Genomic DNA, 15,509 nt, shown 5'->3' on the forward strand with positions numbered 1-15,509 from the left:
CGGCCCAACACGCAAACCAGAAGTCCGTTCCCAAACTTCCGGTAGCGCATTGGGTTGTTTTTATCCATTCCCCCTTTTTTTCTTATAATACCTTGTTGGGGGGCAGGGAAGATAAGTTGGTTTCCCTTTAAAGCACAACTACAGTTCTCCAAAAAAATCACCCTTCCAAAAATGGGGAGCTGCCTCCTGCCCCCAATTGCATTTCTCAATGTATTCTGAAGCTTCATCTATTAATTGTTTACTCATCCATTCCTCTGCAGAGATCTAACCAGGCACCGGCGGTGTAGTAAACATGAATTCAGAATACAGATCTAAATTATTTCCAAGCAGTCGCAGTTTGACCACTGTGGGTATAATTGGAACCAAGCCCTGTTTCATTGTAGAGTGTCATTATATCATTTTAAAATAATTAAATGAACATCTATAAATCTGTCAGTGTCTTATAGAAATGGCTAGTTTCTATTATTATGAAAAAGCAAAAAGTTGAGGGTAGATCTTAATGCCTTATTTTTACTGCACCAAAGGAGTCAGAAGTCAATGCCCTTTTTTTCCTCTTGCTTTTCCTCCCCATCCACTTCTCTTTTCCTTTCCTAATTTCCCTAACATTTGCTTTTGTATTCTCTTTGTATGTCATATTATAAATTAATAAAACTATTTGAATCTGTCTGTGTCCAGCTGCTTCTTTTCTGATTTTAACTATTAAAAAAAAAAATAAGGAAAGGATACTGCGAGGAACAGCAGAAGTACGTATGTCAGCTCAAGAACTGACACAGGTTTGTTTGCTGTTACTGCTAGAGTGGAAAATTGCCCCTGGCTCCAAGGAGACATTTTGGGGAGGGAGATCTTAACTGTGGGGAACCTGTACTGTGATCCAAAATCCAGTCACAGTGCAGAATCCATTTGAATCTAGTACTGAAGCCAAATGCATCTCTGTGTGTCCTCTATTGTGCGTTTGACCTCATCCATTCATTCGACTCAGAGGCAGCCCAAAACTCTGTATTCGTTGCCTTGTTTGTTTCTCAGCCTCTGATCGGCCTCTGTCCCTCTTTTTATCTATTATTGTCTCGCAAAAACACACACACACAAACAGAGAGACGCAGACAATCCATTAATGGGCTACTGTCTTCCCTATCTGTGGCTTCACTATCATCTTTCAATAAGTACTTGGTGGAATTCAGCTCATTAGAGACTAAAGTGAGATGTGTGTGTGAGAAAGCGAGAGCAAAAGCTGGTTGTCTACTGGAGCAGGCATAATCTGAGGCTTGGCCACTGGCTTTCCCCCTCCCTTTTTCAGAGATGACTTGCTCTCTCTCTCTCTCTCTCTCTCTCTCTCTCTCTCTCTCTCTCTCTCTCTCTCTCTCTCTCTCACTCACTCACTCACTCACTCACTCACTCACTCACTCACTCACTCACTGAGAGGCGAGCATAGCAACCAAAACCAGCAACAAACTCCAGAAAAGAATTAATATTGGAGGGCAATTTAAAACAGACATCCACAACACCAGGTAAGCTGCAGGGTTACTTTTTGCCTTTACCTCATGCAAATGGTGGGTTGGCTTTCTCAGGTTATGGGCCACCTCTGTACCCCTAACCATAGCTTGAGAGGCAGGTGTGGGATATTTAACTCTGGTTCAGTTGTCAGCTTTGAGGCACAGGAATAAGCCAGGCATTTTCCTTCCATGTTTCAACCAGACCTAAGATTCAGTGTAAAACTAATTCAGTGTAAATCGGGGGGAAATTTAGGATTAGAGGCTTTGCAGAGATGGCTACAGGCAAGTGCTGTTTATATTTCAGAAATAGGATAATAAGAAAAAGAATCAAGAATTATTAGAAGGAAAAGCCGCTAATTCAAGGGCTAGGGGACGTTATAGGAGAAGGGCCATGTTAGTCTAGGTAGGACAGCTCAAAATCAGAAGCAATCTGGATGGTAGCTCTTTTTCAGACTAACAACTTTTACTAAAAGGCATACTTTTTTGTGAGATGTAACTTACTTCCAACTCCTTCTAATTAAGAGTTAGGAGACTTGGTCTGCACTAAAAGTTGCTCTTATCACTTCATGGAGAGAGAGATATTACTTTCTTCACAACAGTGCAAAAGCTTTTGCCACATCTTTCTTGCAAGATCTTATTCCAAATTCATCCTACAATCCTACTAGCTTCTCTTCAAAGTACTAATCTGTTCCACTTCTACTTAGCTTCCAATCTAAACAACCTCAGTAAGGTGCTGGCAATAGTTACGGGTTTTTCTGATCTAGAAAATCCATTAAAGTAATAAGGCACATAATACCACAGATTTGACTAATGTTGATAAAAAGGGCAAAAAAGTCTGTATAGTGGATGCTATTGTACCCAGAGACAGCAGAAGAGAAGAGAAAAAACAGGAGAAAATCACAAAATACAAAGACCTGCAAATAGAAGAAATATATGGAAAGAAAGAAAGAAAGAAAGAAAGAAAGAAAGAAAGAAAAAGAAAGAAAGAAAAGGGAGGCAGGGAGGAAGGGAAAGAAAGAAAGAAAAAAGATAGAAAGAAAAAAGCAAAAGAAGAAAGAGAATAAGGAGGCAGGGAAAGAAAGAAAGAAAGAAAGAAAGAAAGAAAGAAAGAAAGAAAGAAAGAAAGAAAGAAAGAAGAAAAGAATAGGGAGGCAGGGAAAGAAAGAAAGAGAAAGAAAGAAAAAAAGAAAGAAAGAAAGAAAGAAAGATAATAATAAGCACCTAGGATGCAATTCCAAAACATCTGGAGCTCTTTGAACAACATCAGCATTGACAAAATCACCACCAGTCAATTACAAAAGGCATTTTAACTTGGAGCAGCTTACATCCTGCAGCTTTAATATTAAATAATAGCATCTGGCTATCCCAGATTCTTAGCAAGGACTCGATAGGTGGATAAAAATGCCAAATCCAGCCCCTTTTTTCAGTGCCATTGAAACTTTGAACAGACACTAAATGTACTGTTGTAAGTGGAGGACTACCTGTATGTGCTTTAATTGAAGGAACACAGAGTGCACCGAACTTGCAGTACTGAACATATTCAATAGGAACAGGCCAGATGTCACGGAAAAGAAGGCAGCCCTTCAATGACCAGGCCCTATTGCCATATAAGGCTTGCTTTACAGGTAATAACCAGCACTGTTGCGTCCTCCCGACGCAGCCGGCAGCCATGGCCAGAGCCTCAGGCTTCTGATTGGCTCTGGCGCGCCAGCTGGCTGGCGGGAGAAATACACACCACCGATTGGCTACCCACCTGACAGCTGTCAAGTATAAATAGCTGTCAGGCGGGCTCTCTTCTCCGTTCGTGTTTTGCTGTTGACTGTTTGTTCCTACAATAAAGTTGGTTAATTTTACTTCAGACTCTCGTCTTTAAAACTGGCGATGAGGATGAGTGACACGGACCCCGTTCACGTCCCAGCCTTGGCTCCTTCTTCTGTTTTCACCGCTTTCCGCCCTGAGGCTGAATCCTGGGATGCTTTCCTCGAGCATTTCGAGGTTTTCCTTCAGGCTCATGACCTGTGTGAATTGCCTGAGGGGAGGAAACGGGGCACCTTCCTCCATTATTGTGGCCCTGAAATGTTTGCCACCGCCAGGGCTCTTTCAGCACCAACCCCAGTGCATACAATGCCTCTTGACCTCCTCATGGCCAGGCTCAAGCTGCACTACGAGCCGACGCCATCCAAATACGCTCGCCAGCAGTACTTCAGGCGCTGCATCCAACTATAGGGCCAATCTATCAGCCAGTACGTGGCTGCGCTGAGGGCTGCTGCAATACATTGCGAGTTTGTCGACCTGGAAGATGCCCTCTTGGAGCAGTTCATTTATGGACTGCTTGATATCAACCTCCATCGCCGCATCTTGTCCCGCGCTGAACTCTCCATGAAAATCGCAGTGAACGAAGCCTGCACATATGAGATGGCCGGCCAGTCCACCCCTGATGTCCGTCGGTTCCCTGCTTCCGCGATGCCTGCGCTGCCTCACTCGTCTGTCCACTGTCAGATGATGGCCGACGAGCTCTGCGCCAATCTCGACTCCTCCGTCGACCGCCTCAGGTCTCTGCCCAGTCAGGATGGTGGTGTTTGCCTCAGCTGCGGTGGCCGCCATTCCAGGGCCTCTTGCCGCTTTCGAAATGCCCTCTGCCGCAAGTGCGGGAAGAAGGGCCACATCACGGCCGTTTGCCGCTCAGCTCCTGGAGACTCTCGCAGCCCGAGGCCTCCATCGTCTTCTTCTTCTGCTCCATCGGCTACCTACCTGCGTCCGCCTCCTGGGTCTTCTACCACCCGCCTGGGGTGCTACACCGTCTCCGATCCTGAGGCTCCAATACCCGACTGGCTGCCCGACTCCGCTGCCTCCTCTTTCGGGGGTCGGGGTAAGATGCACCTCTGTGTCTTACTCGCCAGTCATCCCTGCCAGATGGAACTGGACACAGGCTCGGCCCGCACGATCATGTCCTGAGACACTCTTCATGCCTTGCTACTGCACTTCACGCCAAGCCAGCTGTCCCCTGCTAACTGCCTCCTGAGGGACTTCCAGGGCAACCCTATCCCCATCCTGGGTTGTGGGAAATTCCCTGTCCAGTATGGGCGGTTTAAGGGTTCCTTGCCCCTTGTTGTAGTTCGCAGCCGCCTTGCTTCCCTTCTGGGGCTCGATTGGTTCAGGGCTTTTGGCCTTAGCATTGCCGGCATTAATTCATTATGCCTCGCCACCTCCCTAGACTCTCTCCTATCTAAATTTGATTATGTCTTCTCAGATGCCCTGGGCTGCTACAAAGGCAACCCCATCTCCCTTAATCTGGACCCTATGGTGGCACCCATTCGCCTTAAGGCGCGAGAGGTTCCTTTTGCCCTTCGGACTTGTGTTGATGCGGAGCTCGATAAACTGATCTCACAGGGCATATTGGAGCCCGTGGATCACTCCCCATGGGAGACTCCCATAGTGTTGCCTTTGAAGTCCGACGGATCCCTGAGGATCTGCGCACAATAAGGCAACTGTCAATAAGGCCCTACAAGTGCACCCCTATCCTGTGCCAGTCGTGCAACACGTGTTGCACTCCTTGGGCCAGGGCAAACTTTTCGCGAAATTGGACCTGGCCCAAGCGTACCAGGAGTTGCCCGTCGACGAGGCTTCTGCCACAGCCCAGACCATCATGACCCACGGGGGGGCCTTCAGGTGCTGCCGCCTGCAATTTGGGTCAGCGTGGCTCCTGGCATTTTTCAGGGACTCATGGAGCGGGTGCTCCATGGCATCCCGGACATAGTTCCTTACTTTGACAATGTCCTGATTGCCGTCGCCGACCAATCAGGACTCGTCAAAACCCTCAGGGCAGTGCTAACTCATTTTAGGGACACTGGCTTGCACTTAAAATGCTCTAAGTGCCAGCTGGGCAACCCCTCCATTGAATTCCTGGGCTATCTCATGGATTCCAGAGGAATCCACCCCACCCCCTCCAAAATTGAGGCCATTCTCCCCGCCCCCACCCCCTCCTCCAAGGCGGAGCTCCAGGTGTTCCTGGGGCTCCTCAACATCTATGCCTCCTTCATTCCCAATAAGGCTTCCATCGCGGAGCCTCTGCACCGCCTCCTAGATTCCTCCGCCCCTTGGATTTGGACAGACCGTGAGGTGCATGTGCTCACGGCTGTCAAATCCCTTTTGACATCTGCCCCCGTGCTTGTTCAATATGACGAGCACCTCCCACTTATCCTTGCTTGCGATGCCTCCCCCTTCGGTGTCGAGGCCGTCCTGAGCCATGCTACCCCAATGGCTCCGAAGTCCCGATCGCCTTTTACTCCTGCACCTTGTCCAAGGCTGAGTGCAATTACAGCCAGCTGGACAAGGAGGGCCTCGCGGCCATTGTGGGGGTAAAATGCTTCCACCCCTACCTGTACAGACACCGGTTCCCCCCCCAGACCGACCACAAGCCCCTCTTGGGCATTCTCTCTGGTGACCGGCCCACCCCTCCTATACTCTCTCCCCGCATGGGTCGGTGGTCCGAGTTCCTCTCTTCCTACGCTTACTCTCTCCTCTACCGCCCCGGCAAACACATGGGCCATGCTGATGCCCTTAGCCGCTGCCCGCTACTCATCTCTGTTTCTGACTCCACGCCCGCGATCACAGTCGGCACCTTGACAGACGACCTTGCTCTTCCCCTCTCGGCATCCGACATCTCCCAAGCCTCCCGGTCTGACCCCCTCCTCCAGAGGGTCTTGGATGCTGTTCACCGGGGCTGGACGGCGGACACTCGCTCGGCCGAGTTCCCCCCCCGTTCTTTCGCCGCCGGGACGAACTTTCCATCATACAGGACTATTTGCTCTGGGGCTCCAGGGTCGTTGTTCCTGCGGCCCTCTGCCAGGAGGTGCTCCACCGCCTCCATGAGGGCCACCCAGGCATAGTGCGAATGAAAGCTCTTGGTCGCAGCTATGTCTGGTGGCCCTCCATGGACACTGACATTGCTGCCTGGGTCCAGTGGTGCCCTCTCTGTCAGGCAGTCCGCCCTGCTCCGCCCTCCACCCCTGCCCGTTCCTGGGAGACCCCCTCCTCTCCGTGGAGTCACCTCCACCTCGACTTCTTCGGCCCACTTGACATTCCTCCTCATGGTGGATGCTCTGTCTAAATGGGTGGACATCTTCCCCATGCAGTCTATTTTGAACTTTGAACTTTAATAAGATTTGTATGCCGCCCACTCCCTTGGGACTCTGGGCGGCTCACAACAAAGTAAAAACATTTAAAATATTTAAAAAATACAATGTTAAAAAATTAATACAACATCCATTCCATCAGGTGGGGCTGGAAATTAATCAACAGCCCCAGGCCTGCCGGAACAGCCAGGTCTTGGTCGCTTTACGGAAGGCCGGGAAAGTGGTGAGAAGTGCATTGCTTTGTAAGAGTTTTTGTTTTGTATTCTGTTATCTTCTTGAAAGAGACTTTATTTCTGTTTATTTTTGGGCTCGCAGCCAGTCTGAGCCGAGAACTGATAAAGAGAGTTCCTTTTAAGTTTGTTTGCCTGTCGTCTGTTAACGAGCAGAGAAGGGGGGACAGAACAGGATAGTAGACAAATTAATATAATTAACAGCACTTTTACAAGAAATTCCTCCAAATTTGATTAAACTAGAACTTCTATTCCCCCCAACATCGGCACCCAGAATGATGGGAGTTGGAGTTTTGCCTTATCTGGAGAATCGCCACTTTCCCCATTTGTTTCTAATGCTACCTGCTCATACCCTTCCCCCATAGTCATGGTGATCTTTCAGACAGAAAGGAGAAATGTAGCTGTTTGAATGTATGCCTTGTGTGGAAGGACATCAAGTATGGAACAGGCTCTTTATGAATGACAGAAGCATTAAGTTGAGCATTAAACTAAAATCCTCACTTTGTGAGTAGTTTAGGAAAGAGGGTTGAACAGAATTCTAGTGCCTACTAGAGAAAAATAGCAACATATAAGCACAAATACAACTTCACTATTTTTTTTTATTATCTTGTTTTTAATTGCTATGATAGGTCATTTTAGGGAATTTAGAAATTGGGCCAGGCAGAGGATGTTAGTACCTAGTTTTTTCTCAGGCTCCAACTTCCTCCATCTCATACTGGGCAACTTTGAAGTTCTTTTTAGAGATTATACCCAGCTGGTTCACTGGATGTCATGCTTCTAGTCATGTATGATTTTTCATTTGTGCTTGACCCACAAAAGCAAGCATATCACAGCCCTGGAAGTGGAAGGTATTTTCCTTTGTTCAGCGAGTTGATGGCTTTACACATACAAGCCAAAATGTGGTTTGCTTGGTTTGGGCACTGCTGATTATACAAATCCAGCTAGGAATAGCCTAGGTGATAATACGGTTAAGCAAATTGTGGCTTTGCACGTTGTGTGAACAGCTGAATCTTCTCACTCATGAGAACATTTGAAACAGAAATAGATCAATCGGCAAAAGAGTCTACCCTGTGAAAAGTTAACAGTTGATGTTTTAATCCAGAATTCCCCAATCTTTCCGGCTCGGCAGACTGGTGGAGACGGCAGCACTGAGGGGAAGGAAAGGGGATGGTTTCCCATCTGCGCGTGCTGTTTTCACAAATGCAACTATATACACACACCCTCGTCCAGAACAGGCTGTGGCCCGGCAGAGAGCCATGGACCAAGGGTTGTGGACTCCTGTTTTAAACAACTGACATAGACTTGGGATAACTATCCTGATATCTTCCAGAGATCTCAAATCATAATTCTCCTCTCCTTTGCCATTAACTACCATATTTTTTGGAGTAAAAGAGGGTGAAAATCTGGGTGCATCTTATACACTGAATACAGAATTATTTTGCCTCCCAAAACCTCACCCCCTTCACCAAAATGGCCATGCATAGTCTTTAGGAGGCTTCCAGAGTGCTCCTGGGGGCTGGGGAGGGTGGAAATGAGCAAAAAACGGGCCAGGTTTTTTTTTTGACAAAAAATGGCCCTGTTTTGGGGAGATTGCAGAGTGCAAAAACTATTTTTTTAATTTGCCTCTTCAAAATCTTGGTGCATCTTATACTCCGGTACGTCTTATACTCCAAAAAATACGGTATATCATATGGTAGATGAGAATTGAAATCCAAATTATTTGGAGGGTATCATATTACTTAGCCTAGCAGTGGTCAAAATAAGCCTGCAAGCAGTATATGCGAGGAAAGAGTTTAATTTACTCCAGGGTATAGTCACCTATTTCCAAACCTCCAAAGCGAATTTATAATTAATATACCATCTACATTTCAACAGGGAATAAAACTAGAAACATTGCAGAAACTAATAGACATCTTAGTAGAAAGAAAAATCTTCTGTTGTTGATTTTCATGGCTAAACAGCTGTGCAGACCAATAATGCAGAGGGCACCAGTAATGCAGATCAGTAATGGAGAGGACAACAGAAACAGCATTCTCCTGTAACCTTGAAGCTGAAAGTAACACCATGTCACATGCCTACTTCATTGTTACCTGGGGATCTATTAAAATGAACATTTGTCTTGCCAAATTGCCATTTTATATTTATCTGTTTATTAATTTTAGAGAGGATTGAAATTGGCCATTTAAGAGGAATGGAATACATTTGAAGGTCCTTTTCATATACAAATACTACATCACTCTGAAATCTGTTAATTTCTCCCAGCTAGTGTTGCAAAGGATGGGTGATAAGGAGAGCTTTGGAGGTTTTTTGAGTTGCAGGGTGACTGATATTGCATTGGAGGGAATTGTCACCTTGGCCCAGCTCTAGGATTTTCCCCTCCCTTCTAAAGGCAAAAGGCTGCAATGCCTGGACACCATTCCTCACCCACTCCACCCCAGGGCCATTTTTTAAAGGAGCAACTGGAGTTAATGTTTTGCTTCTCTCCCTACACAGCTATGACACAGCAGGATGTCCTCAAAGAAGGAAATGCAATAAAGAAACAATGGGGGGTATAAAAGCTACCACGACTAAATTTTTGTCTTCCCCCATCCCTACAAAGCAAGAGGGGAGATCTTTGTGTATGGCCATGAACTTGTTGTCCAGGTTAAAAGGTCAGAGGCCAGTGGTTAAGAGGAAGTGTCCAATACTGGAATCAGCACATCAGTGCAGGAGTGTCTCAGTCACACCCAGTTGTTATCTTTGGTGGTTAGCATTGAGAGACAATTTCACAGACTTTACATTTCATTTTCCTCCAATTTCTCCAGTTTGTATACATTCATCCAATTCAGGGATAAATGTTACAGAATATTTCTCTATCCCAAGAAATCATGTGTGTGATGATTGTAGATGGTAGTTCACAAAAGCTTATGCTATAAGTCAATTGGATTGAGATGGACAGATATAGAAACTGAATAAACAAACAAACAAATGAATAAATTAAAAAAATCAGCCTTAAAGGTATCAGAATATTACTTTTTTCAGCTGTTTGTCTTCAACCCTTTGCATTTATTTAGTTGTTTGGACAGCTCAGTCATCTGTTCATTTTTATGCTCTTCCCACATCTACTTTATTTACTTTTGTTTCCATTTTCCACGTGATGCAACTTTTGATCTGTATCCATGTGCATGTTGTAGCTCAGGATAACCTACCAGATATCCCTTTGCACAATAGTATCTATCAACATGAGTTTGGAAGTTTGAATGGACATGCCTACAAAGTATCAAGGACAAGGTTAACTGAGAAAAAAAGTTATTCCAGAAATATAATGAGATGTGGGGTCCATTAACTATCTGGCCCTTTTCATGCTTTAATTAACTTCTAAGCTGTTGTGAAATAAAGTAGAGAGTCCACAGGCTTGGGCAGAGTCAACATCATAAATGTTTTCTCCATTTGCTGTTTGTTTTTATTGGTGCCATAAAAGGAGGAACAGCTGGTTGCTATTGGAATAAGCAGGTGGGTTAGCCACCAGAGAACAGAAGCCAGGGTGTTCCTTGAAACTCCCAAACTATCATTTTGCCTTAGAAGACAACTCTGCCAAGTCTTCTCCATTTAAAGAAATACTCAAAGAAAATCTCTCTTACATTGCCCTTTAATTATCAATTCTGGATCCTTGTTCTTCCAGACTTGTTGAAGTTGCTCAGCCTCTCCCTTGAAAGGTTACTTTTAAGAAGTGATCTTTCTACTCTGAGTGTGTACAGGTGAAACTTGAAAAATTAGAATATCGTGCAAAAGTTCATTTATTTCAGTAATGCAACTTACAAGGTGAAACTAATATATGAGATAAGACTCATTACATGCAAAGCAAGATAGTTCAAGCTGTGATTTGTCATAATTGTGATGATTATGGTGTACAGCTCATGAAAGCCCCAAATCCACCATCTCAGAAAATTAGAATATTACATGCAATCAATAAAACTAGGATTGTACATAGAACAATATCGGACCTCTGAAAAGTATAAGCATGCATATGTACTCAGTACTTGGTTTGGGCCCCTTTTGCAGCAATTACTGCCTCAATGCGGCGTGGCATGGAAGCTATCAGCCTGTGGCATTGCTGAGGTGTTTTGGAAGACCAGAATGCTTCAACAGCGGCCTTCAGCTCTTCTGCATTGTTCGGTCCCATGTCTATCATCTTTCTCTTGGCAATGCTCCATAGATTCTCTATGGGGTTCAGGTCAGGTGAGTTTGCTGGCCAATCAAGCACAGTAATCCCACGGCCATTGAACCAGGTTTTGGTGCTTTTGGCAGTGTGGGCAGCTGGAAAAGAAGTCATCATCCCCATAAAGCTTATCTGCGGAAGGAAGCATGAAGTGCTCCAAAATCTCCTGGTAGACAGCTGCGTTGACCCTGGTCTTAATGAAGCACAGTGATCCAAAGTCCTGTTGCTCGGTGATCCAAAGTCCTCTTTTCTAATGAGAGCAACTTTTGCCAAAAGCACCAAAAACTGGTTTAATGACCATGGGATTACTGTGCTTATTGGCCTCTCCATTCTTCCTCCATACTTTGGGTCCTTGGTTTCCAAATGAGATGCAAAAGTTGCTCTCATCAGGTCCGATATTGTTCTATGTACAATCCTTGTTTTATTGATTGTATGTAATATTCTAATTTTCTGAGATGGTGGATTTGGGGGTTTTGTGAGCTGTATGCCATAATCATCACAATTATGACAAATCACAGCTTGAACTATCTTGCTTTGCATGTAATGAGTCTTATCTCATATATTAGTTTCACCTTGTAAGTTGCATTACTGAAATAAATGAACCTTTGCACGATATTCTAATTTTTTGAGTTTCACCTGTACTTAACTTTGTAACAAGGGGCATATATCTCTTTTGTCTGTCCCCTCCCATTCTCTCTGCTAATGGCAACATGCAAGTTACACCATTTGCACTGAGGAACTCACTAAATGTCCTGTTTGAACACACCATGCTCATGATCTTGATTTCAGTTTTGTGAGATTGATGGTTAGCAAAATAATAGCACAAAAGAATAACACAGTTACTGACTAACATTTTTTTTTTCAAATCAGAACCCTCACTATTTTGACCTATAAGTTATCCTGTCTCTTCTTCGATTTTTGGTTTCTTAAGACAAGGTGAACTTTTCCTAGGTTTTGACCATGAAAAGCACCCATTTGCAAAAGAATATCATTGTGGACTATATTTTCATTTACTAGCTGGTATGAGTGAAAATTAATCATTTTGGAGTACATGTCATGCCTCCCATTTTCAGGAAGAGATGTGTACGTATTCCATTTCTCAAACTTTTAAACCTTGAAAGACAAACTCAAAGAACAGGCTATTTTGACTGTAGCAGTGAAAGAATGTTAATAGTGCGTTCTTTGTTATCCTCACATGACAAACTTAATTGTCACAATTAATTCTTTTATTCAGCCATTATAGTTGTACCTTGTCTTTCCTTCAGGTGCTTAAGACAACATACATAATGTTCTTTCCTTGCATTTTTAGATAACACAATACTATTAAAATAATAGCCCAGTGAATTTCCATGGCTAGGGGTGAATAGCTGAATATCCATAGATTCCAGTCCAACTAATCCCTGTATGTCAAGGTGGTTTTTTGTCTTCCATATAATCATTACAAATCCTTATCTTCTGTATCTGATATTTCCATTATAGGAAAATCACATATCATCAGACAATGTCCCTATATTATAGCTATGATCTGGTTGCTCCTTATTGCTTGTGGCACTATAGTGGGGAACATATAATACTCAGGGATGAGTTGTTTCTTGTTGGTTTCTGAGCTTGCTTCTTTTCTGATGATGTTACCTAAGTTAGTAATGAAATGTCTGCAGAAAGGGAATCTTCTTCAGAGGATACCAAGAACCCAACAGATATCTGGTTTCTTACACTGGAAAAAGTGAATGGGTAGGCAGGGGTTCCTTCTGACCAGACTATTCTGTCCACAAAGATTTCTGGGCAAGGAAGAAGCTATTTTTGCACTGAACCTAAATGTTCTGTAGATACACCATTACAGGAAGTCCTGAACTTGGTCAGTTTTGCTTTTCAGAAAGCCTTCTGCCTGCTGGCCCAGGGAGTTAATAGAAATTAGCAACTGTAAGAATTTCATTTGATGATTTATTTCTACTATCTTAATGGTGAAGATAAGATAAACAGAATCTTTTCTTACATATACAAAGAAATATAGGTCACTATGTCTATATACATCCTCCGGCCTTTATGTGGCAATTCAGTATATGTTCAAAGAACCATAGAGGACTTGAGGACAATGTGTTACTAAATTGTGTGGTAGAACTAATCCACAAGGTTTAGTCAAGGTTTAGACAAAGCCAATGCCTAGAATGCACTACCTGACTCAGTGGTTTCTTCCCCAAACCCCCCTAACTTTAACCTTAGAATGTCTACTGTCAACCCTCACCCCATTCCTAAGAGGTCTGTAAGGGGCGTGCATAAGCGCACCAATGTGCCTACCGTCCCTGCCCTAATGTTCCCTTTTATTCATATCCATTTCATATATTCAAATCATGTTTATACTTATATATGTTATCTAATACATGTTTGATGAAATAAATAAATAAATAAAAATAAAATAAATAAAAGGTTACTAGAGTCACTTCAGCTTATTTGAAAGTTCTTCCACGCAGATTTCCCTTCTGCAAATTCTCTCTCTCCCACCCTTCCCTCCTTCCCTCTTCTTGAACGGAGAATATTTTGGACAGATAAAAGTTCCTTCCTTATATCTATTGATTTTCCAAAGATCATTTTTCTTCCTGTCCTCTAAAATAATACAACCCAGGAAGAGCCGTAACACTAGATTCTAGAACTGAAATGTGAATAAACTAGAACCTTTCGGGGTAAAAGAGAAAAGATGGACTCTCATGAATGCCATTGTACAGTAAATATAGATACCATACCCTGAAAGAGTATACTATGTTAAGAACAGGCTGTATGATAAGTGCCAAAGGACAATTCCTGTCTCACCCGCGATTGTTATAATTACATTGTTATAATTGTGGAAAATGTTTTTGCAAAACCAAATCAAATTCATAAACTTGATAAATTTTATTTATTTCTTTATCCTATTTATGTGGCTGCCCATCGCACAAAAATCTGAGTTTGGGTGGCATACAATAAAAAAATGAAATAGTTTTTTAAAATCCACAATTAAAACATTATTGTTATTAAAAGGCTAAGAGAGCATCAGAAGTTAAAAACAACGAGGCTCCCTCATTAAATCACCATTTCCTTCAAACCCGAAAGCCCGTTGGAACTTCAGGTTTTGAGGGACATCTGAAAGGACAACTAGGATGGGACCAGTCTCATCTGGGGTCAGTGGTGGGTTCCTACCAGTTTGGACTGGTTTGGTGAACTGGTAGTGGTTTGGCATCCTGCCACGCCCCCGAATTGGTTCTCTGGGCAGCGCTGCCATCTTGGTTTTTTTTTGCTTCTGCATATGCGCAGAGCACTGCCTGGGGTGGTGGGGGAGATGATGTTCCACAGGGTGGTGGAACATAGCAGAAAATAAAAGATTCTAAAGACAAGGCAGGAATCATTTGCATGTATATTACTAAGAATACTGGATTTGCTAATACTATGATGTTGTTGAGCTGTTGAAATTTGAGGCCACAGAGAAAGTATTTGCTACTGGTCTACACAGTGTCACGTTCCCTTTGGCATTTTGTCTCCTCCCTATGACGTTCTACTACTGCCTTCAGACAAAAAGACTGAACTTTTCCCAGAGGACAATGGTTCAGCCTTGTACTCTTTTCTGATCTATGATCGTAATAAAAATATTTGATTTGATTCATCGTGGACTCTTGTACGCTATTAACTCTCAGAAAATCTGGACCTATATTTCAATTGGATAGTTTGGCCTGCTTATCTTTTGTAACGATCTTTACTCTTGAGTAATTTTTCCACAGCAGATAAATTAGATTTATGCCCACAGGGTCAATAATAAAGAGTGAGCCTAATTCTCATGAATGTTCTTTCACAAAATGGTTGCCAGCCTGTCTAATCCCAAAACAATCATAATGGTGAAAATATTGGACTTAGCCTGGGAAGGTTTAGTTTCACATGGAAACTCACTGTGTGACTTTTGGACCAATTAGTCACTCTCATCAATCTTGTGGCGATCAATTGCAGGGATAGCCCCATATACTGGTAAGCTGCCTTGAGTTCTTGGAAGAAAAGCAGGATCGAAATATAATTAATAAGTAATAAATAAAAAGTAACATAAGAATAATATAAACGAAACAAGACAAACAGAATTATAATGTTTTTAAAAAACAGAAGCATCGTTCTCTTGCGGAGTATATTGCTATTATGAAGAAAATGATTTGTCCTGAGTCTCAGTGGAGCAACTGACCATCTGGTTTGTTATTTCCAAATTAGCGATTTGGAAGACAAAGACCAAGGAGGAAGAGTAAATTAAATGCAATGAAATGATGACCAGCCAGTCTGAAGGCAAACTTTCGACTACTCAAGGACACTCAATAAACCATCCACCATCTTTTCTGACCGGGATTGAAAAACGTGGCAGTGGGGTGTTACCAAAATCAAGTGGCAAGCAGGCTGCATTTGTTTCTCTGGAGGTCACAGGTAAGGCAAGTTTTCTCTGGAAGACAGGTGA

General features: G+C 43.3%; 1 protein-coding gene across 1 annotated transcript in view; it reads left to right on the top strand.

Moving 5' to 3' along the window:
- The window catches only part of SLC11A1 (solute carrier family 11 member 1), a 228,640-nt gene that overhangs the window by 111,451 nt on the left and 101,680 nt on the right, over positions 1-15,509 (top strand). The window lies entirely within an intron of this gene.

This window comes from Thamnophis sirtalis, unplaced genomic scaffold, assembly GCF_051295495.1.
Source record: "Thamnophis sirtalis isolate CommonGarterSnake01/CBP01778 unplaced genomic scaffold, rThaSir2_p1.2 scaffold_1, whole genome shotgun sequence".
In the NCBI taxonomy this organism is placed as follows: Eukaryota; Metazoa; Chordata; class Lepidosauria; order Squamata; family Natricidae; genus Thamnophis; species Thamnophis sirtalis.